General features: G+C 40.2%; 1 protein-coding gene across 1 annotated transcript in view; it reads right to left on the bottom strand.

The window, feature by feature from the left end:
* UBE2E1 (ubiquitin conjugating enzyme E2 E1) overlaps positions 1 to 27,657 on the bottom strand; it is a 44,841-nt gene that overhangs the window by 11,364 nt on the left and 5,820 nt on the right.

The raw sequence follows: 27,657 nt of genomic DNA, 5'->3' as shown, positions 1-27,657 counted from the left end.
AAACTCTAGGCACACATGAGACCAAATCCAAAGTCCTGCCTGGGCAAAGTCCCAACAAACCTCATGTCACTTTGGAAAAACCTCATCGTGCTCTGCCTCCCTTTGCTGGCAGGTGCCATGCCCTTTCTCAATGTAAAAACCAGGCAGGTAAATCAGAAATGCCCGCAGCAGAGGCTAGGAAGCAGAAGATAGCTAAGAAGGCTGTATACTTGGATGCCTTGTGCTAGAGAGGGAGAACAGCAATTGTAAATGGAGGGCTCTGCCTCAGAGATCGTTTCCAAGAAGACACACGTCTACTTTTCATGCTCTGAAAAGGCTGAAGTGACAGATAGGGTAGTCTGCAAGAACAGCCAGCCTCTGTTTTTTTTGTGTTAAGTAGGCCTTATAAAAACTCCACCTCTAGCCCTCATTACAGGGTATTTTGTGAACACAAACTCTTCCCTCCTCTGCTCAGGCATCCCTGGGTAACCACCCCAAGTATGCCTATGGCACGGAGGGAAAGCAGGATTTTCTGGTGCTCACCACATATTGCTAATGTATGAAAATCTCCGGGAACACACCGCTGACATTCTCCTGGAAAGTCCCAGGAAGAAGTGACTCAGAAAGAGCCTACTGTTTACATCAATTTTTGGAAACTACCTAGTCCTTTCTAGGAGCTGACCAAACGATAACATAACCTTTTCCTCTAGCAAAAATGCACTCCAGCGAGTACTCCAGTTCCTCTTCTTTGAAGCACAGAAAGCACGCAATAGCAGATCGCTGCAGTGATAGATGAATCAAAATCAGGCAATGCTACAGACACTAGGCTAATACCCCAATATATCAAAGAAGGGTATATTCCTTTTCTAAGGAAACTAATTTAACCAAGTAGTTTTAAATGCCAGAGATGGCCTTTCATCAGGATGATGAGAAGTACAATTTCATGGTATGCTGAAGTAAATAACAGCTAATGAAAAACTACATGTTTCAGTTAAAACCACAAGCAACAAACCCATGAACTCATGCTCCAGCTACTCTGTATCCCTAGATTCTATTTTTGAGGTTATTTTGCCCTGAACAGGAAGAATCTGATGCAAGTAGCTAAGCTGTTCTGAAGCTGCACACTTGTGGAAAATAAATATAATTTCCAAAAACCCTGTCAGCATGACCTTTTCCAAGGGACTTAGCTCAAATGAGAAAACAAAAAATATACTAACAGCACATTGGGCTTCCAACATGGCAGAGAACGTAGTGATCCCCAACATAAAGCTGCTCCAGTACTAACCAAAAGCAACATTTTATTTGGTTTTGGCTGTTTTATTTGGTAGCTAAGCAGCAGTGAATGATTGAACGTGGAAGTGCATCTCAATGGTCACATGTTCATCACCTTACTGGACAGCTTTAGGAAATATTTAGTTGACTGTTGGAAGGTCTTTTTCTTTTTTCCCTTCTTCTTGAATATGCAAGCCCAAAACGTGTTAGAAATCTTGTCCGGGTAGCTTATGGGAGGAAGCACAACATTCTTACACAAAGTTCTGGTGCTCCTTGATTTTCCCTCCTAACCCAGCACATTCCTACCCTCACTGAAAAATTGCCCTTCCTGAAAGTCCACCGCAAGGGTCCATGCTGGGATTGCAAATCTACATTGTTAGGCAGAAACCAGAGCAGGGATTGCAGAAGCCTTGGATCACCAGGGGAGGCAGACACAGGGTCCCAGAAGGAAGCAGGGCAGCTAGTCTAGTGTGGCCAGCGAAAACTATACACTTACAAAATCTCTCATTCAAAGAAATATTGCTCTATGGATCTTTAACCAAGCTGTGTTGAAATTGGGAATGCCAAAGAATAACATTAAAAACAAACAAACAAGTAAACAGCTAATCCTTTGGTCACAATGGTACTACAACTTTGCATTAATGCAGACATGTAATTTTAGTAATAAATTGTCACTTCTTACACATGCTTTGTCTACTAAAATGTATTATCATTATTATTTTTATTATGATAGCATGGAGACAGTCCCCTCACAGAAAGGACCCCACTATTCTAAGCATGCTACAATACAAAATCCAAAGACACTTGTACGCAACTTACGGAGGTTTTTCATTATAAAGTCAACATTAAAACATCACAACGTTATTAGGAAGAAATCTGACCAAACAAGACAGAAGTAGTTAAAAGGGTACCCTGGGCCATCCATTTAATTGCCTTTTTTTTGGCAATAATTGACATATTTCAAACTGGGATACAGTTCTTCTGCCTCCATTTTTAGTCAAAGAAATGAAACAAAAGGGAGAGGAAAAAATATCACAACAAAACTCCTCCTGGGCAACCATGGACAGTGAATGGTAACATACCAAATTACCACGTGACTGCGTGAATCAGAGTGATATTTTTGCCCACTGTCATTGCACACAGCCAAGCTGCTCCTCTCTATTAAGATCAGCAGAAAATGATGGATTGACCATAGGTGAAATGCCTACGAGCTCAATGAGAGACATGGAGAAAAAGGAGGTAGGGGGAAAAAAGTTGTGGCTGGTTGTAATTAAAACACAAGAAGGCAGCGAATGAAGGAAAGGAGAGGTAAATGAGCAAAGGTGGAGCATTCTACAGCAACAGCGATCCAACCTATAAAACTGTGATAACAAAACTTAATTCTCCTTCTAAGGCATGTTCGAGGGCATGTTTTTCAAGTACCAAGCAGTAAATAATATTATTTTTGTTGTACTTCATTGAAGTTACTGTATTCCCTGTCTTGAATTTAAAATGGCAGTCACAATATTATTGCACACAAGTAAGTGCCTTACAAATCCCAGCACATTTTCAACAGAAAAGAGCATGCACAACGTTTCTGTTTTAGCATCTGGGAAAGCTTTTCCCTTAAGTATCAGGCTAATGTAAAGCTGGGGAGAGGGGTTGAAAAATTGCACATAATTTGCACAAAGCTTAAATTGGAGGATAAACTGTGCAGCGAATTACACTCTTATGAGGTTAAAAACGGAGCTAAATAACTAAATAGCTCTGATAACGGAGCTGATAAGGTGTTAGGCAGGGATCTATGAGACTTCAAGGAAAACTGTTTCAAGGGGATTTCTTTGGATAAAAAAAGAGTAGGTTTTCCTGTTTATATTAAACACAAAACAAAAACAAACTTGGCAACAAGATCACACAACAACCAAGACAGACTGATCCCTGCCAAGATCTCCCTCTTTTCAGTTACAGCTGGAAGAGAAATGCCCAGGAATACTTGCAGCCTTAGGACCTTCACCTGAAATGTTTCAGTCTCTGCAAAATATTACTGCTAAAAAGTTACTAAACTACTTCATGAAAATAACTGAATAATTGAATAATTTTTCTGCAGAGTTTGATTTTTAAACCAGGCTTCAAAGATTTAAAATAAAATCGCAGTTAACAGGGAGGTCAGAAGGAGACTTATGATATTCTCAGGAGTGTGCTGCAGCTCTATTTAGTTTAACAATAATCACTTCAATTTAGAAGCAAGTCCTCATAAAAACGTTCAAGTGAAATTAATCCATTTAGCATTGGTTCCAAAACTGAAAATAAATCCAGCCTGCTCAGTTCTCAAGGGCTTCCTTTTTCCTTTGCACTGGCCTCTTCCTAGCTTCTCTGTCTCAAAGCACTGGAAGTTTGTCCCACTACACACAGGAGCATTTTCAGAGTGTCCAACATGACTACAGAGAGGCTGACTGCTTTTGTAAGTCTGCAGCATTACTGTGTACAGTATGCAAATAGGGAAAATACCAAACTGCTAAAAGTCAATGAGATAATTTTCACTGAATGCAAAGCTGTTTTCCTTTTCTCCTCATAGGTAAACATTGGCACCTTGACCCAAAAAAGAAAAACAAAACGAAAATGTACTGGCTTGTATTTGACCTTGTATCTCCCATTAGATAAAGCCCTGCACAAGAAAAAATAAAACAAATTGGGAAAGAGTAGAAGAGAATCTGACTCGCCTAACAATTAGCGATAGCTTATTTAAAATGACAAGAAGATGTGATGGTAGAAACTGCGCTCTGCCAGCTTAACCTTGTGTTATTTTTACAACAGTTTCCTTCCTGCCATTTGTCAACTAGTCTATTAGCTGCCAACATGGGGACAGAAATTCCTCCGTATCATCAGACCTCATTTCCAAATTTAGTGTTTATGGAACAGATGCGTAATTTACAATTGGGAAGCAAAAGTAGGCAGTTTCAGAAATGCAGCATTTTTGCAAGTACACCATTTACTTGGGGCCTCCTCACATTCCAACAAGTTTTTAGTAGTTGATATAGAAATATAACTAGCAAACCTATTTGGTAAAGCAAACATACTCTTAAAGTGGTTGCCCAGCATCAAATTGACAGTTCTGTATTTAAAGACAATAAAAGAGAATCATTATTATTAATAAATACCAAGGTTCTTGTGTCACTAAACTCAAACGTGGTGTACCCCTCAAGCGATGAAACAAAAGCTCTGCTTCCTCCTGGTACTTATTGGGATTTAGCAGGTTCTTACAGAAATGGAGAAGAAACCACTCTTTCTGAAAACAAAAACAGTTCAAGTGTGCATGCACGTCCCCATCCCCTCCCTCCAGAAGCAGCCTGAACTGTGCCAGGTTAAAATGATCACAGGACTCTCCCCTAAATGTCATGCTTTATCTGCTACAGAAGTGGAAACTCACCACAATCAACCTGCTGTGCCAGAACTGAGTTGGAACCTAAACCCGTGTCTCTGTCCTCCACACCCATCTCCTGACCTATCTGTATCAGTGTGGGAACAGATTAAATAAAACAAAAAAACAAAAAACAAACACAAAACAGCACAGCATAAATATTTAGGCATCCTGTAGTACCCCAATTGAAAAACTGCGAAGTTAATGACTTTGTTTGGACCAACACAATCTGGAGGCTTTGCTCTCTTAAGAAGTTACTTGACTTTTAAAGAAAAAAAATAGAAAAAAAAGGATTCCACCTATTTCCTAAGTCTGCCTAGCCAGCATTGAGATAACATAGTAGACTGGTTACTGTGGAGTTTATCATCATCATTTTGCACAACAGATTTCATTATAACTCGTAATTCTGTAGATCAAGAAACACATGCTAAATAGCTTAGATTGAGAGGGCAACGGCAGCTACAAACCAGCTTGGAAAAACTGGCCCCAGAAAGTTAAAGATGATGTGTAACGCTTGGCAAGAAGCCCCTGCTATGCTGAAAATTGAAAGCAGACAAGACTCTCTAACTTCCTCAAGCTAATAAGGACACGGTTCCTGTGGCTTCACCCAACTGTCTCCTCGAGCTAGCTTTCATATTTCCATGGAGAGGAAACGAGTTATTTGAAAGAGGCCAAACAATGCGTTGTCAGACTAGAGATACACTACCATCTCTCCTGTTCCAAAATACAGCAATTCTGTTGAAACCTTCACTTAGAACAGAGAATGCAGTACTTTGAGACTGCTAGTCTATATGCAATTTTTAATTATCAAGAGAACGTTGGCTAAGGAGGAAAAAAAAAGTCTACCCATGTACCACATGCTCCAAAACTGATCTGTCTGTCCTACCCCTATGCCAAGCAACTTGCCCAAAAAACACGCTACAAATTAAAACAAATCTATCAACAGCAACACAATCTCTTCTCCATTAGATGAGGGGTAGGTAGAGTCAACGTTACTTAACTCGAGAACCAGGTCATCGCGTGATCTTGGCTTCACATCAGTATATTGCTTCCAATCGGCATACCAATGCTGATACTGATAACATTATGGTGCTAATTGAAATACGTTTTGAAGGACGCATTTTAGTGATACGTGAAACCCGGGAAGAAAAATCTCATCTGGATGTCTTGCCCTTCTCCTTTATCTACACAAAACTCCTTACATTCACTTCAGTTCATGTCATTCACCGAACAAATAGAGATCACTGCATTTGGATTAGCCTACTTCACTGCAGGTGGCAACAGCGAAATTGAATCAACCACCCAATACAATAGAAAAAAAATAAGAAAAATATTTGCTTACTCTTTCTCAAAGCCACAACAAAATACTATCAATTACACTGCACTACCCAAACCATTTATTTGATTTTTACAGCTGTAAACTACTAACAAAGTTGCTTAGCAGAAGTCATGACAGCTTTGCCTTCGAGTTTAAATTAACATGCACAGACTAGAAATTGAGAGATCCGAGATGTGAGTTTACTATTTTTTAAGTAAAACAGGTTTACCTACACTTTAATATAGCACAGCTGCCAGTCAATTACAGAGCAGCCACCAAAAATTGTTTATATACCACTGTGGGTTGGTCTTGTTAACAGTTCCAAACACACACCAGGTCACAGCAGCTAATCAGCATTTATTGTAGCAGTAACATGTGTAAATATTATTTTGAAGCTGCCTTTGAGGGCAAAAGCCGGAAATAAAAGGTATTTTTCAAGGGATTTAAAAACAAAACCAGGCTTTTGATTTTTTTTTGGATAGCATTTTCACATGCATAAAGGTAGCCTGAATAGGCATTTGTGATGGCCTTCCGAAGTTTTATTTATTTTTTTGTTTTCCAAGTATTAGGAATATTAAGCTTAATCTACATTGGGTGCCACATGAGGACTAAACAGTGCTTTTAAATAGTGAATACAGTGTTGGGGCCAACTTTCAGGCCTTAACTTGCAGAGGCAGCTCAAGTCCTCCACCTCTTTCTCCAGAACCCTGCTTGGCGTTACGTTAAGTAACTTGCCTCCAGAGCAAAAACGCCAGCCGTGAAACTCTCACGTTGGGCTTTTGACCCTCACAAGGCCTTCACTTCATCACATTTTTGACTGGAACTGTCTCATGAATGTAAGGAAACATGGAAGGCAACGAAGTGCCAGGCTATAAGAATTTCCACTCAATTACATTACATCACTTACACCTTCTGTAAAAGCACGCCACGTACACACCCACCAAAGCCAGCACGGGTATCTGCAACTCCCCAGCTTCCACCAAAGACAGGAGCCCTGGCAGCACCCTCAGAAGCTGGAACAGCCCCTGGGACAGCAGGGCGATGTGCTGGCAGAGGCGCCCAGCAGGCAGGCAATAGGGACGGGACGTGCCAGGCAGCACAAGAGGCTCCGGGGTTCTCCTCCTTGCCGCTGCTGGGCCCACACGGCTCGGGATCCGGCAGCTGAGAGCTCACATTCGTAGTTTAAGCTTTAACCTTTCACTGCCATGAAAAAAAGTCACGCTAACCTTACACTGAAAATGCTGGTGTTAAATAGTGCTTCAGGGGTATGTTCTGGTGAACTTCCTAAACAACCTAAAAAGTTCAGAGAAAGATATTAAGTGACATCAGTAAAAAAAAAACAAAACACTTTTCTTTATTGGATAGTATTAACAATTTGTATTAATTCTGATGTGGGATTGTTATATGTCATACAGGCCCAAGAAGAAAAGCACCCCTCACGTTCACGTGAAGCTGTTTAGAGACAGCAGTTTACGTTTTCTAACCTTTTAGCCTGACTGCTGTTACAAGTAACACCTTAAAGAAACAGTGAAAGGATCAGAAAAGAATTCTTTGTACTTTCTGAGAGTTGTGTATCAGTCTTGTTACGCTGTAACTATTTCCACAGACACCAAAGGCAAGAGAAATGCAGAGGCATGCCTACAGAACTCAGAACTGACACCGAGGTAGATGCACCATTTGCACCTAACTGAGCACTATTTGTTTCGTAAAGAAAAACTGAGTACATTACTTACAATTAGGCAAAAGTATGACACGGGCATAGTATTATACAGTAGTATGGCAAAGCACCTGGAAGAACTGACAGCCTTAATACCCATGCTTGATGTAATTTTACATGCATATCAACAGAACAGAAATAAATCTATCATTTGCTACAAATCACAATTTTTTTTTGTTTTGTTTTTGTTGTTTGTTTGGCTTTTAGTATGAAGGTAAGGAAATGCAGTGCAAGAACAAAGGAAAATGATTTGTTTCCAGTTGCTACAGCTTCATTCACTTTGATTTTCTCACTAAAATGCGTTTTATTCCCTTTAGTGAAATAAAGATGTTCCAACTGCAATACGTTTATGATGTACATACATTTACAGTATTTACGTTACGCTACAAAATTCCTTAGCTAGTTTAGGTAATCCCATCCAAACTTTCAAGATAAATGAAGAGATGTTTCTTCCTTATTTAAGTTTCTACGTCAAGATCTCAGTTCAGAAAATCTTAATAAAGTCTTCTTAATAAAGAAGCAAGAATGGACAAATTCCAAAGGCAGCTGACACTCCTATCATTAAACCAGATCTTTAATAAACTTTTATATTGGGCTTTTAATCAAATGTAGTTAAAAGTTACGATGAGACAACTCTTTCCAATTATGGCAGACTAGCTGAAAGTAGTTCTCTTCTGAGCTTGTCTCAGAAATGTGAGACAGATCACACACACACAATCATTAGTAAATGTTAAACACCCAAATGGCAGCATCATTAAGAGAACAGCAAGCTAACCAATACTAATGTTAGTTTTTTTAATTCACTCTGTATAAATATATAAAACTAGGTGTCACACATGCTACTTGCAACCCATGAGTTAATTATACGACAAACATGAAAGCTGATCAGGCGAAGTCAACCTTAAGATTAAATACTGGAGTAAGGCACCAAAGTATGTATGCACTGGTTGTCAGCTTTAAAACTCATTTCTTTGATATGGATATTAATTTGACAAAACCAGCACAGGAAATTACTCTTAAAAGTGCTTTTGTCACACACACACGCACCCCTCACATATGTGTCACATTATATATATATATATGTTTCATAGTGCAGAAACATTTTCTAACTTGATTTACAAAGAAACTGTTTGTAAACAGTTTTTCCTGGTAAGCTTCTAAACAATACTAAAATAAAGCTTGGTCCTCCCATTAGTATAATAAAAGCTGCATTACTGAAAAGGTTTTGATCACAAGTCAAATGCAAATTTTGTCACAGAATGTTATTTTTCTACTAGCTTATCAAAAGGAACATAGGAATCTCCAGGCTGGATGAGGACTGAAGCCCACCTGTTCCCACAGCCCGTCTCACTGGTTTCCAGTGTGAAATGGCGCAGAGATGAGCATCCGACGTCTCCTTCCAGCTCATCTGCTTTCCCTGCCTTAGCAGCACGCTCACTGGTAACGGGTCGAACCTCAAACACAAGCAGCTGTGGTTCTCTTCTGAAATATTATGAACAAGCTGGGTAATTGTGTCTGGTTCCAACCTCCATAGAAAACGATGGGTCTTTTTGAAGCTTGCTAAATTCCTGGCTTCAGCAGTGCAATGCAGCACGGAACCCATGTGTCTAATTCTGTTCTGATTTTTAAATTAGATTTATCTATCTTTTAACCTCATTCCATATGCCTTTGTTCTTGTATTAGAAGATAGAGGAAAATGAGTTTCCTATCTATTTTCTCTAGAGAATAAAAATAAGGAAAATAAATATTTGCCCTACTTTCTGAAGTAAACAATCTCTGTCCCTTCACATAACTCCTCCACCTCCTCTCTAAAAGGCACCTATTTCTCCAATATTTCTTTTGAGATATTCCTTGTCCATCAAATTTTGTTTAATGCTGTCCAACATTACTTTGTACACATCTATATTAAGATTTTTTCCTCATTCACATGCCAGAAATACTTATTGCCCTTTTCTTTTTCCAAAATGGGAACACTTTCCACCGTAGGTGTACCCTTAATGAGCACTACGCCAGTAAAGAATAAGTTTCTTCCCTGCTTCCAAAGTAAGAAGCTTGCAGCAGAGCACATGTTGTTAAGTATCTATCCTTGTCTGCAAACACATTTGTATCGTCCCTTTCCAGAAGCCAGAGCTTTTATAGAAGTCTGGGCTAGACGAAGTCAATGGCAAAACTCCCATCAAATTCAGCAGAACAAATTCATATGCAGTGCAGGACAAAGAAATCAATTTTGGGAACCTGGAAAAGACAAGTGACTGCAAAGGGCAGATTGCTGCAGAACACTTTGATCACAGATTTGCTTCATCACACTTAGCCCAGTTATGCATTATGCCATTCCTCTTCCTCACATTTACTGTCAGCAAAGAACACTTTTGGAAGCATCTTTGCTGTTCCTGAATTCTTTAAAAAAGACAGAATATTGTATTTCTTTTATGGAAGAAAAAACTCCAAGAGTTTGTTACCAACTGATGCTGAGCATTTTTGATACATGCAACAAGCTTTGCTTCTGTCATTAATCCAACCATGGTTTTTCGGTAATTACAGAACAGCAGAATCTTACAAAGGAATGCATACAAGCTCTGCGAAAAGAGCTGAATGCCTCTACAGGCGACATTTTCAAGGTTCTTTCTCCTTTAAAGCCAGGTGATTTATTCCAATTGCCTTTTCTAAACTCCCAAAAAGAGAATCTGAATATTTTGGCTAATGCCCAGGGATTTCTAGTTGTTGTTCCTACTACTTTTCTGTACAACTACCTTTTCTTTTCTTTTCCTTCTGATACTACCAATGGTAAAGGAGAAAAAAAAAAAAAAAAAAAGAAAAAAGCCTTCTCTATATCAAGCAGATATTTCTCCTTTCTAGCCCCAATGTGTAGGAACTGTATGGGTTAAAGCCCTGCTGAGATTTGCAGGCATAAATGTCAACTACAATAGTCAAACCTTTTAACATATTTATTACTTCACTCCTGATCTTTTTCCACTTTGTGGAATTAATACCATAATTTAAAGTGCCACTTATAAAAAGCCAAGACATGGTAAAAAGCCTGCTACCATCGTTGCTTCCTTTACAAAAATAGTGATTTCACTCATCACAGCATACTTAAGTTTAATCAACTTTGTGGCTCTTGCTCTGTGTAGGTACTAATCATTCATAAGTGTTTGGATTCTGCTCTTCGTTTTATAGGTCATTTCCGTAGGCATTCCCTTGCAACCTGATCAGATACAATGCAAAGTGGTCATTTCTCGCGTGAGTGGATATTGAAAGGGATGCGGAAAAGGGATACGGAAAGGGACAAAGAAAATATCTGAAGAGATACAAGACAGGTGTGTATGTGTGTATGTGGAAGAAGGGAGGGAGAAAAATGCTTGCTTATGTACAAGCCCGGATTGAACAAAATGATTTCTGTGCAAGGTGCAGAATTCAAGTACATTTTAATCTGTAGGCAAGCAAGCCTAATCCAAAGGAACACAAGAAAAACATGCCTTTCCAATACATCTCAAGTCTAACTTGCCTGGCTTAATATTGCTCCAGAATCATCATAACTAATAAGAGTTACTTTGACTACTCATGACCCCCATATGCCTGCTCAATTCTTTTTTCAAATCCTGTTATGTTCTTTGCCTCAATAATTTCCTGTGACAGTAAGTTCCATAGTCTAATTAGAAGTATAAAATCCATGCAATATCTTCCTTTTATTACTCTTGTATTTGCCACCTTTGATTTCAATAGAATATATCTCTTTGTTCTTATGTTATGAGAAAAACAAAACAGATGTTTCCAATTTAGTTTCTTCTCGACACGAGTATTCAGTGCTGCATGAAGTTACCAGTTACATAAAGGACTGAAGTATTTCATCCTGGCTATGTTCTTCCAGACAAAGTAAACTTGGCTGTCTACTAGCAGAATCAGAGAAAGATGAACAAGTGAAGGATGTAAAGAAACTCAAACTTCATGAATTTTGAGCACGAGGTTTATGAGAGAACAACAGAAAACAGCTACAAGCATTAGAAAAAATGGTCCCCTGGTCAATGCTCGTACACCTATATTTGAAGAATAAAATTCACAGACTTTAACCAAACAAAATATAGCATGTGTCCTGAAGATGCCAGGAGGGAAAGGGATGATATCAAAGAAAGAGAACCTATTGTATAATGTTACCCGAACCTCTGATATCACATATATTCAGCACGCTATTTTAAACTTCATTGTAGAAGCAGCTACAGCCAGCAGTTCCTGCTTACTCTGTGAGCACAAGCAAGTTTCAAATGCCATCATCAGCATCACGGATGAACGGTTTAAAAGGGATCAGTGCCAGAGTCTGTGGAGACATTTCTGGAAACTTCCTCTATATTTGCATATAACTGCTATTATCAGGGTGAGAACTGCACCAAATACAAGTATGGCTTCAACCAAAATGTCTCATAAAGCAGGGATCTCCACAGAGACACATTCAATTTACAAAAGCAATGGAAGGAGACTTTGGAGGGACGTCACAGGGTTACAACCTGATGACATTGGTTATAATTTCAGCAGAAATCCTGCTTGATTTAGTTATTGCAGGACAGAAAAGGACAACTCAGAAAAAGCTCCAGAGCTCTCCATTACCTAGGCTATAGGACAGTTCCCTAAATACAAAGGTTACCCACCCTCCAAACCAGTGCCAGCCTGCAGCACGGCTGACAGGGCATGATTCTGACTTCCTTCACCTGCCAATGACTGAGACAGTGCTGCAAACAAACAGGCACCAAGTAAATTCACAGAATGCAGGAAAATAAATTACTTGATAAGTCTGGCCGTTTCTGTAGGAAATACTACCCATCTCTCAAGCATCATTCAAGCAAGTGCTATGCATATTTGCACTATTTTGGCTGAAACTCTCTCAGGTGAGGTACTGAAAATCACAGTAGTAATTCAAAAGGACAAATACAAAACCAATATATCTTAGACACCACGATCACGGTCCTTTTAAGTCATGCTACTTAACTGAGGACTACAAACTCTTCATTTTGAATAATCTAGTTTTATCTTATGTTTAGGGAAATAATATGCTACTTGAGGAAAAAAAAGACATTTACACCACAGTGCTTCATTTTACAGTATCATGGGATCCTTGATCTTTCCACCAGCATCATTAATACACATAAGTTACACGTGAGAAGGCATTAGCTATACATGACCAGTTTTCAGGACTTGAAAACAAATTTCTGGAACAGAGGAACTCTTGTTGACAGTACACATCATTGGGATTTTTTTTAAGGGTATACTTTTGACAATGAAACAGTTCATGAAACGAAGTGACCTTCCACAGTTCAGAAGTTCACTTTTCCAAGTCAAAACCCTGCAAAGATTGAGGGAAAGCCATCAGCCTGCTCTGATTAGTCAAGGGCACAAGAGCTCAATTAGTTCTTACTTGCTGACAGAAGTATTGGATGGAAAAAGGAAACCCAAGTGACTGAAATACAAAATGAGGCGTTCTAATCAAGTGTGATGATACTAAAATCGAGTTTTCTAAAAATGTCATACATCTTCAAACAAACTTGAGTGATAAAGTACAGTTTCTATCACACACACATAATATTTCATATATAAAATAGGGGTATATGCCTGTGTGTATGCGCACACATTTGCACGTTTATACACAAAATCTGTACGTCTCCACAGGTGTACTAACTCACTTCAACATCAACTGAAGTGAACAGCATCTGCTACAGTAACAGCACAGCCAAAGTGCAAGCCGCTTAGGACTGATAGAAGAGAATTAGTCCACTTCTGCCCCTTTGCTTAGATTCACACATGCTCCTAAACAGTCTTTCATAACAGCAGATCTAGAATTCTGTCATCACTTTAGCAAAGTATTTTTGCTACAAAATAATGCAGCACTGACCACAGCTAATACCTTCTGGTCTCAGTCACGACAAGACGACTGGCCTTGCCATTTGTACCACTGGGATTAATGGTCGCAAGTCAGCATTATCCTTGGGGTCTGTTTTGCCTGCATGTAAGAGACTTTCCTATGTGCACTTCTCCTGGGCAATGCAATGTTTAGAGCTTGGAAAATATGAATTCTGACAACTTTTGCAAGTCAAGTTAAATGCTGAAGAAAAGGAAAGCCGATCTTAGAATAAGTATTTTCCATACAGCTACATTTGTACAGTTGTGGGAAAAAGAGAGATGGACAAAAGCAAACAGAAAACATCCCCTTACTTCCTCAGAAATACAACTGCTTTCTGGCGAGTGAATTTGAAAGGGGTGTTTGTACACACGTGTACTATAAACATACCACTAGCAAATCAGATGCAACGCTGTTCTCTCAGAGCTGTTGAACAGACAATAGATGAACAGATAATAATCTAGAAGTTTTAAAATTTGTAAATTACTATTTATTACCTCATAATCTGCAAAATGAAGTTAAATGAAATGGGGGGCAAAACAAAAACAAGCTAAAAGGTACTTCACTTATTTCAAAGTTGAAACCTGGCACCTACAATATGTTCTCATTCTTCTTGAACAATTCACCTACTGCAAAACACACACTGAGGTAGAGCAAGGCACTATTTAGAGCCTTCGTTACTGTTAAGGCTTCCTCCTGAACTGCTGGCAAAATCCAAACACACATTCCCTCTCCTATGCATCTTTTCATCTTTACAGTTTGTTTCTGTTCCTTAAATCCAAGCAGAGCCCACCCCCAACAAGTCTGCATGCATCCCCAGCACACATAGTATACGAGGAAGGCAATCGAGTTCAGATATTTTTCTGAACAGTGGAAAGCAGCATCTAAGCTATGCAAGCTCCAATTAAAGCAGAACACCACCCTAAACTAAGAAAATCTATCCATTAAAAATATCTCAGCAGTTGTGACCGATGTAGATGAAGAGTTGTAAGAGAGGCTGCCCAGCGGCTGATGCGCTGTTGTTAAACACTTCTCCCATTAGGGCTAAGAATGATCAAGAGACTCATCATCTCCACAAGTACTCTTACTGTAAACAGCTAATGTTGAAAGTCAGACCCTTAATAAATATATGCATTTAATAATTTCACTCCTGAGACATGCGGTTCTACTCCTACAACCACCAGAAGAGGTACAGAAAGAGTAAAAATAAATAAATAAATAAATAAAATAAAATAAGGTAACTTAAGCCTTTGTTTTCTTCAGTACTAAGTACTAAGTTGCAAAGAGAAAACTGAACACACAAAATAAATTACCTTTCATAATCCAGTGAGGGTGCTAAGGATGCACACAGGACTGATCCCCTACAGGCATGCAAGTATTAGGAAAAAATGTCAATGTCTTACTGCACATGCGTTTATCTTTTTCCCTTGTTTGCTATATGCTCATTCACTCTACAATTGTTTAAGTTCCCTAAAAATCAGAGAACCATAACAGTCAAACTAATGCACAGAGGCAAAAAGCAATCCCTGCCCTCACCCTTCCCTCATATCCCAGAACAGCACCGCACGCTCTAGCTTTTCTTACACTGTGGAACAGGATAATAAATACGAGTAAGTAAGCCACATGAATTTGAGCATGGCATTATTTTTATTATTTTTTAAACAAACAGCCTATATGTTTGCTTTTCATTAGCTCCCTGTGGTGGCAAAACTATAAATGTAGAAGTTAGAGACATAAAGGGGAAAAACAGAAGTAGCCAATAGCAAAGATTTCAAATACACTTGCACAACCACATGGTTTGTTTTATGGCTGCTTTACATAACAATTAAAATGTAATATACCGTGCTTTTTGGCAGGGTGTATAGAGAGAGCATCAAATGGCAATAACAGAGTAAGCACAAATGATCTCTTTGGAACAATTAAGCAATTTTAGAAGCACCACTATGTCCAAGAACTAATGGGCCCAAAGAGACGTAAAGGTCAAAAGTGCGAGCTTTTCTCTACTGACCAGAGATCACACACATGACCCCTTGGAAGAATCACTGCATATCATATAATCCCTAACAGAGAATAACCCTATGTAATAACAGCGCATTAAGCAAAAAAAAGAAATCTTTCTTCCAGAAACCAAAAGCAAGGTGCACTCTTCCACTCAGCTGCCTCAGCATAATTAAGAAATGAAGAATAATTAATTAAATAAATAATGATTACCCTACTTGCATATAACCAGCTGAGAAAAAGAAAATCTCTGGATGTACATGAAACAGTCAGGTGCTCAAGTAGTTCAGTGAAGAGTTTGACACTAAGAAAGAATGGGTAAATAAGACTTAAATTAAAACCCACAGCTCTTCTGGTGACCTTGAACTCTATTAACATGAACATAGAGACACACAAAAGCACTTGTTTCTGGACACAGTTCATTCACTAGCTTCAGCAAGGGCTGAAATTTAGCCCTTGACCTAGGGTGTCAGTAGGATATGACACATTATCTTTCAGGAAAACCAATCTAAGCAAACATCACAGTTTCACTACTAATTTAACATTCAGAAAATGAGATTCTCTCTCGGAAAATAAAGCATTTACTAAAACAGTAAACAGATGACTTCTAGATATGGCATTTAATGTGCACTTGAGTGAACGACTGATAAAATAGTGACCAAAGATCACTGCATTTGCTTGGTGTACACAACTGTGTGTACATACAGGCTCACCTACTGTACTTTTCAGATGTCCTCACAACCCCAAAGTGAAGAACCTCAAAGCATCCTTTTGACTACAACCCTTCTAAGATAATAAAATACACTTTTCCAATGACCAAAGAGTACCACATAAAGAAAGATGATAAATGCCAATTCTTACGCATACCTTGCACTCAAATTGTCAATTGGGATAACCCCACGTACTTTAAAAACGCATTCCTCCTTCCCTTTGATTCATGATGTGAATATTTAAACAATTGAAAAAATAATCTATATACACATTCAGTAGTTCAGATGATCAGTGCGACTTCATTTGCAAGTAAATTAATAACACAAGAAAGGTTCTGTCAATTTTTTTTTTTTTTAAATTCCTCATAAACATTTTATTTCTGCCAACAGGAGAACCTTGCCTCTTTGTTTCCCCGCAGATGCGGGCTGCAGAGTTTGCCAGATGCTATGGCTTACTGCAGAAGGATCGGTGTGACCACAGGAAGGAGAACGGTCCAGAGCCTGCCCAGCTCGGCAGGGCAAGGAGGCAGGAAGACACCAGCACAGCTCCTTACAAGCCTGTGATGGTGTGCAGAAAGAGGGGAAGCTCCACGGTGCAGAACAGGCACACCAGCTCTCTTCTGCAGAACTCAGGCCATTGCAGTGACTTGTGTACGTTAGACTGCAACAAAGACATAGCCCGGGAGATGAGCACAGAGGGAGCTGAGAATCTGTGCAAGAGACTGGCAGGTTTACTACTGGAAAGGGACCTGGCAAAATGCAATTTCTCCCTTTTGCTCTCTGCTCCTAAGGGCCACATCTAACCTCATCCCATATTTTCAGTTGCCCCTTGCGTGCCGTAGTTTAGTCACTAACTTCAGCTCTGCCCTTCCCTATCCCATTCATTCTAAGTCAATGAAGACTGCTGCGAATGAAGAGGCTTCACTAGCTAACACACGGTTCTCCTTCCCAGATCCAGACCCCAATCAGTGCTGCTTCCTTATCTCTCTTTGAGCCAAGCTGTGAACCACTAACAAATCCCATCCAGCTGTTCAGCCAGCCGTGAGAGACACAGCATGTCCCCGCTTGCCCTCAGCCCTTTATTCCAGCTTCTATCTAGACCCTGCCAGTGTACTGCATCCCCACTGCAAAGCCAAAGGCTCCACTACCCAAACCTCATTTTTCAGACTTCCCTGACAAAACCCAGTACCAGATAGGTACCAGATGCAACCAAAGATGCCCTAAACTGCCAGGTCTCTGACACTTACCACTGCAATGAAACACGTACCTGAGCAATCTCAATGCTAAATTATTTGTCTGAACTTTACATCTCCTCATAAAGACAACTCTGCTGTGAAAAGCAGAGCAAAAAATCCTGATAAAGCAATGTACAAAGCACAGCTTGCACCATCTATGGACTAGAAAATTCGCATTTGCTGTGGAAAAAATTATCTACAAGACATACCTGATACATTACAAAACCTCAAATGTAACAGAGTATTTATAGTCATTAGAAGTTAAGCACACACACTGAATACTAAGTACTTGGAATTGGAATGTCTCAGTACACGTAATAGCTCTGCAATTTAACTAATATTTCCCTAACAAATAGTTACAGTCTTTCCAGTTATTGAGGTGGAAGGTGAAGTAGGAGCACAAAGACAGCAAAGAAAGGGATTAGCTGTTGGGCACTTTCATTATTTCTGCTACTATCCAGGAAAAACAAAACCAAACCAAAACAGGAAAACCAAACCAAAACACAACACTGATACATCTCAAAACCCATCATCTTGCCACAACATAGCAGTATCACAACGTAACAGCTGTGTTAACCTGGATGTGCATAAAACCGGAAAATAACCAAATCACGTATTCGAGATAATACAATAGCTGCTGAATAAAACAACTCGCTTATTTGCCTCGATCAGATAAGGAAAGGAAAGAAAGAAAGAAAGAAAAAAAGCAACATCACAACATAAGCAGAACTTAACTTGGAGGGGAAGAGGGAACAGGGAGACATCTACGAGCCCAAGGACTAAACCTATTTTATTATTAAAGAACATTTAAACGTAGCTGGAAATTTACATACCACTTTGCAAACACTGACAAAAACAAAAGAAGTCCTTTGACCTGAAAATTTTACAGTCTAAATTCAGCAAGACTAACGCATGAAGGTTAACCCTTCACAAAAGCAAGGAGAAGTGCCTGAGTGACAGGAAACGAGGGCTCACTTTAAAAGGCAAAGTGTAAAAAGAAGAGAGGCAGGGACCTTTCCATAAAGGGCAGAAGTTAAACATTTTATGTGGCTAAAGTTCGCAGACTGGGATGAGGGACACTGGGATGTGGGAAGGAGGGCAGGAGAACAGAAACTGAGGATTTTGTGGGTGCTCCATGTAGAAAGTAAAAAGACTATTTGGTGGTCATCTAGTTCAGTATCCTAGAGTGGTAAAAGCAGATGCTACTTAGAATATGCAATTGTGGCCCCTGCCTCCAATCCCCTCCCCTTGTACTCCCACAGCATCCACAGCCCCTGCCCTGGGGTGCTGAAGGCGCTCCCCGGCTTCTCTCCTTATGGCCATTTACAAACCTGTTGGCCGTGAATTTGCGGAGCCCAGTTTTGAGTGTGCTGATGTTACCTGCCTCCACTGTGCAGAAGGCCTGGTCATCTGCTTTGAAACAAACCCATAGCAGTTTCTGTGAATAGCCCCGATTCTAGCATTACAGGATCTAGCAAACAGCAGCTCTGACCGTACTTCTCTGCCAGTAGGTACAAAAAAGCAGGGTGCGCTCCTTCGGGAACTGAAGGTTCACAGGGCCTTCAACAAATAAACCTGGAACTTACTAACTTTAACATTAGTCTACTTGCTTGCTACTGAGTTTCAAGGGATATTTGAACTTTCCTACCCCTTTTTGCTTGCCTACTTGCTTTGCTCTCCCCCTTCTGCCTCCTCCCTCCATTTCTACCTCTGCCTTTATCTCCCTCTGCTCCCTTCATGCTATCCCTCCCCTAATTTACTTCTCCCCCTCCTCACTGTTGGTTTTTTCACATCTCCCTCATGCTCTTACACATGCACAGGAGGACAATCCACAGCTCAAGAGCCACATGCAGCTCACACAGCAGTTTCAGGAGGCCTGCAAAGACGCAGCTGGGCACCTGTTACACATGTTGCATTCTTCGAGGTATAGCAGGTTGTGCCTTCTCGATTTACAGAGCAGCGTAAGCACTGTAAGGCTGTATAAACACGTTGACTTTATTGCTCTAAGGATGTTTTACCTCCCAGGTAGGGGCCTAAGACAAGCAGCACAGCAAAAAACTATTTTGGTTTATATGCTCACCTGCTTTTAAAAGTCACTCATGCTCAAGAAGAGGCTGACCCACGGATGGCTGTCCCCATTCATTCAAGAGGAGGACTTCCACCTTTGCCACAACTGTTTCTTTCAGCATCCAGTGCAAAATTGCCTCAGCTGTCCTGATGGGCCGTCTCTCACATGGACCTTTAAGGTCTGGCACAGTCTGGCTGTCCACGGGAACGTAATGCCCTTCTGCCTTGAGTGGTTTTATGTCCCTTTCCATTCCTCACCTACAATTCATTTATCCTCTCGGTCTCACCAACGCCTCCAACCTAATTAACCTCATAAGGGGAAAGAGTGGATAGAACAAATCGGAAAAATGCTATTCTAAAGAAAGCATTAAAATTTCACTAGGGACGTAAATCCTGGGATGTAACTAAAAGACAAGCAGCTGAAGAATAAGCCGAAGGCCTGACACCAGTTACTTTCCTAGTCAGAGATCTCCTAGGTCATTCTTGTAGCTAGCACACATCTTCTTGACTGATTTCCTAGCTCACGAGCATGCTGTATGATTTGAAGTAGGAAGGAAAAATGAAGACACAGCTTTAATGCAATTGAGAACTCCAGTCAGATTCATGACATTCTGAGATTTCAGTCGGCACAGCCATTTAAAGCACTGTCTTCTCCCTCTCTCCCATTGTCCCCCAAGCATAAATACTTTTATCAGAAGCCAGAGCACTACAAAACATGACGAGATTCCCAAACTAAGAATTACCTCATCAAAAACCAAATTAGACAATTCTTATTGATAAACAATTTACTAGGAGCTTACGGAGGACACCAGCTATAAATGCTTGCATGCACCGCCTAATGTATCTCCTTTAAAAAGGTTACCAAGACATACAGGAAATAATGTGCAAATAGGGTATTACAACTATCAGTTTGATTGATCAGAAACTTCTGATGAAATGACCTTTTGTGGTATACTACCCTATTGATATAATTGCTTTAAAACTGTGTTATTACAACTGTGCGCTTTTTAGCGATCCTTCAAAACCATCTGCAAGAGTTAAACCCTGCTTTAATTAAATATACTGCACTTTCTCCACCATTTACAGTGCACTTCTCAGGGCAGCCTATACTAGTTCAGAATGCCAAGTAATACACTGAAACTTTCAAGAAGTTGTCCACTTTAAAATTTCAAACATATGGCATACCCATAACAGCGATCACCTAAATTAGCACCTTCAAATTACAGTGGAGATATTCAAGCTGCATGTGAAACATTTTATACAGTTACGCTGGTAGGCTTCCACGTATAAAAATCCTGAAGCTTTGCTGTTGTTTCCTAAAAATCTGACAGGATTCTGAGGCCATTCCAGAAGTATTTTCCTTCTTCTCATCAATTCATCTATTTTGAAAAGCCACCTATAACTTCAGAATTAATTTTTAATGTTTGTAGGTCTTTTCACTCCTGTGTGCAGCTCTCTGTAGGATACTAGGCACTGAAAGAAAGAAAGAACAACAACAACAAAAAAGACCCTTCTCCTGATCTCTCCTTAATAGAGGCTGGAATTAGCTTCACTGGCAAGAATCTATTGCTGAGACATCCACAGCAGAAAGAGCATGAAATATTAGCAGTCTACCTACCACAGGAAGCACCTCTGCTCTAGCCAACAGCATTTGCTACTGCCTTTACAATTCTCAGCACCAGTTCAAGACTCTTTAGTTTCCGGCAAGGCCAGCAGCTCCAGAGCCAAAGGTAAGTGTGGTCCACTCATCTCAAACAATCATTTGCACAACGCAAAGGAAGGGCGAAATATTAACGCGCTGATTTGGTTTACACTTTTGGCTCTAAAAGTTGAAGCCCTTGGAAGAATCGAGCCCTCACTTCTGCGCTGATTCACAGAAATACAGAGGCAAGGAAATTTAACAGGTCTCTACACCATTAATCGTACAGCCTCTTTAATCCAATTACTTTGTATTTTCTCTTAAAGAAATGAACTGCCAAAACTTGGCCTGGGCCCAGCTCTCAAAACAGCTCAACTTAATCTTACCTGATCTATATTTTCAGCTGTGAAGTCGTGGAGGAAATGGGGAGGAGATGTAAAAATCAAGCACTGCGTCTGCTACGAGCTACAATCTGCATGCCCCGTTCTCCTTTTTTCTCCCACCTCCCACCACAGGGAGTGCAGCTTAATAAAGAAAACAACACTGCATGCTGGATGTTGCAGTTAAGCATACAGATCTGTGATATATTCTCCTGGTGATGTCAATTAGCCCCTCACGCGCAGAAAATATATATTAAATGCACTGTAGTAACCATTACGCTTTCCACAAATGCCTTGGAAGACCAACTGCGTGTTGCTGAAATTTGCAAACTGGCAAGAGAAACAAGAAAACCCCTCTGAATTCCAAAGTACGGTGTTTATTTTGACAGTTTCAGTTTATTTATAGTACTTGACAATACAAGTTCTCTAGTTCATCTTGTAAAATAATGAAGCTAGCATTTAGACCTCCACTGTTAAGCCTCAGAGGGAAAAATAAGCATAAACTTATTTCATTCAAATAAATGTACAGATTGGCAAGATTCTACTATAATGACTAAATTACATCATTAATTTAGCTCAAAGTACTTTCTTTGGTGGAGAAAGCAGAGCCCTTAACTTCATACGTGGTGTGCAAGTCTCCACAGATGTGCAATAATCTCTTAACCTGTTCACATGAAAAGAAGGATCCTTTTTGTTTGGTACATTAAATACTTGCAGAGGGGTGCTGTATGGAGGACTGGTCTTTCACGTACAGTTATAGAAGAGCACAGGCAGAGGCTGCACTATGCACGAGCTCCCCAGTAACCTTATTCCTGTGACTGGTTTGGGTGCAGGCCCTCTCTGCCTCATTCCCAGAACAGCCCTCTTCCACAGCGGGGCCAAAGTTGGCGTCCTGGCAGCCTGCACCTCGGCGGCTCGGCAGAAACCACTGCGCTCTCAGCCACCAGCAGCCTGCCCCCGGTGAAACCCTCAAATGCAGAAACATCCCTTAGCACTTCATCAACGCCCCAAACCAGTCAGTTCTCCCTCTGTGGATAATTTTGTCTTTACGTAAAAGACAGGAGAGATTGGAGCCCTTTGAGCGTAAATACCCCCGCACCACGTTTCCCATTTATGTCTATGAAGTGCCATACACACATCCGGAATATTTCCTAAAACAAAACCAGACATATCACCCACTGCTACACGCACATATCCAACACAAGACCTAGACGTGCAGATCTGGAATACAACTGAAACGAAACCAAATTAAAGACTGCGTAGCCAAGACGAAATGCAGAATTTGTCAGATAAAACGTATCTGCAGCGTAATAAGTACAGTTGCACAGTGCCCTCCAAGGGCAGCAAAGCTGAAAGTCAAATAATAAAATTAAGTGGGTTACAAGAGAGTGTGCACAGGAGGGATTTTGACCCTCTTTGTTCTTAGCCGTGCTACAATTTCACAGCCGCTCTCAAGATTCACCGTCCCGATATTTGGCATGCGGGAGCACAGCGCGCAGCTCGCTGGGGAATTGCCAAGCCGGGATGTGCCAAACAAAACCTACCACACAATCAGCCAGCTCCTGCCACAGGACCCAGCAGCCTCGCCCTTAAAACGTGCTTTTTTTTTTTTTTTAAAAGGGAGCCAATGAAACCAGGAACATCTTCAGAAACGCAAATTCCTGCAATATTAACTAATCAATCTGCGGCAAAGGAGCTGCCCCCGTGCTGCTATTGTCTGAGCACACCAGGCAGAGGACTTTGCCTGCAGGAGCTGCTACCTCCGTACGCTCGGAATTCACCACGTATCTAACCGGTGTTATTTTTCTGCTTTGCAAGACAGCCCATACGCAGCTGCGGAGGATCTCTGAATTAGTTAATGCACCGCTTCGAAAGGAAGAGTTATTTCTCCAGGGATCGTGCGCCAAACAAAGGGGGGAGGGAATGGTGAACCACTGGTAGTTTGTGTGACAAAAGGTATTTTTCAGCTGCACACAGCTCTAATTACGAAGGTCCTTCCTATCCTGTGGCTGGAAAGTTCTCACTGAAAATACTGGCATTTCAGAGAAACAACGGGGAGGGGGGAAGAATTAAAAATAAAGAGTGATCAAATTGCTTTTTCAAGCTGAGAATTGTCATTAAAAATGATCTGCAGTTTGGCTTTTTATTCATTTATTTTGCCTTTTTTTTTCAAGGAAGAAAAAGCAGAATTTGTGTCATTCTTACTCTAAGAATTTGTGTGTGTATTAAAAACAAAACAAACCCATTTTAATGAAATTATTTTGCAATTTTTAATTACAAAATGTAAGACCCCAAAGTTTACGCTAGAACATGGCTATGCACAGGAAGGACTATTCCAAGCATGAAAATAATTTTAAAAGCCCAATATTATAATTTAACAGTGACGATCCACCCTTCGATAATACGCTAAAGTTGAAAGCAAAAGCTCTTAAAGCATTACTGTAGCTGGATGCATTGACAAAGTACATTTGTAAAAAATTACAAGCACTGTAAAAACAAATGTAATCAAAACAAATGCTAGACTTCCACAGTATGTAGATGAAATATATTAATTAGAATAAGATATTACTGAGTTCAAAACAGCCTTTGAGCCACACGTTTTCTGCAGACCTCTCTCTAGCCAAGAGATCCTAATTCCACATTGCGAAGTTCTGAAAACTATGAATATTCCACATATTACAGTGCAGAGCACTGCTCCCCACCATCTATACTGAGACATATATTTATTAAGTGCTGACAGTTAGCTTTCACAAGACTCTCAGGGAGATCTGGACCTTATTCTGTGAATTTACAAAGACTGGGCTGAAGGAGCCAGGAAACACAACTGTATTTTATTATTATTTAAATAACGAATCCGTGATAGCATTTCACTCTGAAGCGATGGTAAGCCTTGCAGGCAAATGTCTCCTTCAGTAAAGATTTGAAAATTATTTTTGTTTAAGTAACAGCTGGTCTTGCCTATGTGGACTTAAATGAGGCATGTGGAGACAAACTTGTTTCAGTTTGGGTAAGAAAGATTAAAAACATTAATTCTAGTTAATATCCATTTCGGTCCCTCTACACAGATGGGAAAAATAACATTAAATTACCATGCTTACACACAGTCAATACCAGACACCCAATAAAGCAGAAATTCAAAGCCCTGCTCATAACACAACCGATGCTCACAGTTCGAGCAGAACAGCTCAGCTGCAAGTTAGCCCGAAACAAAGGAGATTTACATTCATTTCTCCACTTTGCCACAGACTTCCTGTGTGACCTTGGACAAGTCACTCGGTTTTGTGAGCCCTTCTGTAAAATGGGGAAAAACATTTATTTCATAACCCCACAGCAATTAGCAGATTTACTTTCAGGAAATGCTTTGATACGGAGGTCAAATAAATGACATAAAGAGTATAAACAGTATTTAAACTTCAATTAATTTCTGTTAAAGCTTTGGAAACCTCATCACAGTGATAGAACCAAGGCTTTGGCACAATACTCACAAGCGTTACCTACGCACAGAGATAAGGTCTGCCTACACAGTGTGGTGGAAATGCATTTTGATGCCTGCAGACAGGTGCTGGCGCAGACTTCCACGACCCAACGCAAAGACACGCCGTACTGCTATCACCAACGCACACGTAAGACCAGAGGTTCAGTGTCGCTGGGTACCTTGAGTTCTAAAACAAGAGTGTAGCTTTCTGATATAGCACAAAATAGGAGAAGAAATCACCAGGTACCCTCTTGAAAGATTTAAAATGTCTTAGGTCCGAACAGTTATTCTCCCATTCATCTGAACCACTAACCACTGCTGAATTTGAAAGCCACATTTAACTTTCATAACTTAATATCAGAAGTCAAGTCATCTTGCAGACAACAGAAAATTAAGGATCTCTAGAATGCTAATCTACTGGGAAAAAAATAAAAAAGTAGTAAGAGCCATTCAGAATCAGCCAAATGCTGCACACACACTACACCAGCTCCCTGACGGGAACAGCATTAACTCCATCAGGAACATTCACAACAACATTACGAAGTATATTAAATAAATCTTTTTTAGAAAACACCTTCAAGTCTGAAACCTATTTTGAAACAGCACCAGGTAAGCATTTGCGGGACAGGGACAAGCTATGGAAAACCAGAAGCAAGGAAACTACTGAGGGGAGAGGAAGTTCTGGGATAAACTTCCCCTCATATTACCCACATGTGTGTAAAACCCACACAGCTGCTCAATCACAGGGTGTTGAGTGTGTTCTCTTTTTTTTTTTAAACAGTTGATCTGTGGGTTACACACATGAAAATATGGTCACTGCAAACTACAAAAATAAAAATGAAACTCGTTTGTTTCTAAGCTATTTTGTTTGAAATATCAAATGGTTTTCATTATTCGTAATTGCATCTTATATGTGGTGTTTTATACGAAGAAAACAGTTTTTACTAAAAATCATTTACAACCTAAAGCTTTTTCTTTCAATATGCAGAGTTGCTCTGGGATGCGTTAAATATCTTGAACTCCCATTACTGCAATAAGACTGCAAGAAGAACAGCATTTTGCAACGAGGCCAAAAATTAAAGCATGGCCAACCACAAACTGCTATCAAACACAAGGCACTGCACAGAACGCGGGGAGAATAGAAAGATGGTCTGGGCTGTACGACCAGTTAAAAAAAAAAAAAAAAAAAAAGATGACATTTCCAAAACAACACAGGATACAGTTTCAGACACACATTTTCAAAGGTGACATCTGAGACTTTGGCACCCCTATAACTGATAGCATACAGGTAGTACCTTGTAGCATATGTAGCTCCCTCAATATTTAAGTTTTGAGGTTAGCCTTGCAGAAGAGAGTAAGATAACCAAAAGGAAAGGAACATCACCCTCTCTCCAGCGACACCTGAAAAAATGTGTAGAAGCACAAACGCAGCAGAGGGATGTGGGGCTTGAGGTCAAAGTAAAGGTGAGGATAGGAAGGAGGGAAATTGAAAGTAAGGTACAAAACTATGTTTTTAATACCTCGCTCACAGCATGCTAATAGTTCATATGAAGTGTGTGTGTGGAGGGGGGGAACAGCAATACTGTTAGCAGGCTTCCCCAGAGCAAATTCTGGCAACCTCAAACATCGTGCAGCAACTAGATTCTCTCACTTGCTCGACGTTCTCACGCTCACAAACTGACTATTTCTTTTTCCACAAGAGGTGAACTTTCCCCGTAACTGCGATAGCTGAAACTCATCTCACTGTTGTGGCAATCGGCACCTGCCTGCCCTTTCACAAAACAGCTGCTGCAGAAGCAAACTCCCTGTGCTTGAGTGCGCAACTCGAGCCTCGTTAACTGTGAGCAGAGCTGTTCTTCGCTCTCAGCACTATCTTTATTGAAGTAGGATGGCTTCCACCCCAAGATGAGCAATACCAAAACTCCTTTGGTCACACGCAGACAAAAACCTCTCCATTCATGTTTTCCTACCTATCAACATATTAAGAGACAGTAACAACCACACCAGTTACGCCAGTTTCATGCGTTATCTGTAAGGGTTGCCACCTTCACTGTCACTCGTTGGAAGGTTGGAAGGAATGCAGGATACTTACAACTACATTACGGGTGAGAATTAATCATCGCTACCTGCACTATGAACTACTTATTACTGTTACAAATATTTATAAAGACTGAAACAAGACAAGCTTACTATGCACTTCAAGGCCTGCATTATCCTCAGCTGTTAATGTAATTAATAAAAAAATTCACAAACACATTCGATTTTGACAGGTAGTCTGCTAGCTCATCTTTACCTGTGAATGGTGCCAACTGAAACAGGGACAAATCAGGGTTCTAATATTATTTACACAAACCTTTAGATGAAGCCTGCAATCTGACGTATTTGTACATAACCACAACTTTTGGATAGATTCACTAAATTCAGACTGCAGTCCTGGCCCCTTGATCATCCCGGCTCACTTATCTACACAGCGAGGCAGGCTCAGTGCCTTTCTGAGCCATGCTTCTGGGTTTCTTTCCCACGAAAATCAGGATATGGTGGGAGGAGGAGGGGGAAGCATGCAGACTTCATCCTGACACAGAGTCA

The sequence above is a fragment of the Cygnus olor genome, chromosome 2, assembly GCF_009769625.2.
Source record: "Cygnus olor isolate bCygOlo1 chromosome 2, bCygOlo1.pri.v2, whole genome shotgun sequence".
Taxonomy (NCBI): domain Eukaryota; kingdom Metazoa; phylum Chordata; class Aves; order Anseriformes; family Anatidae; genus Cygnus; species Cygnus olor.
The sequence above is the reverse complement of the archived record's forward strand: the minus strand, read 5'-3'. Positions and strand labels throughout refer to the sequence as shown.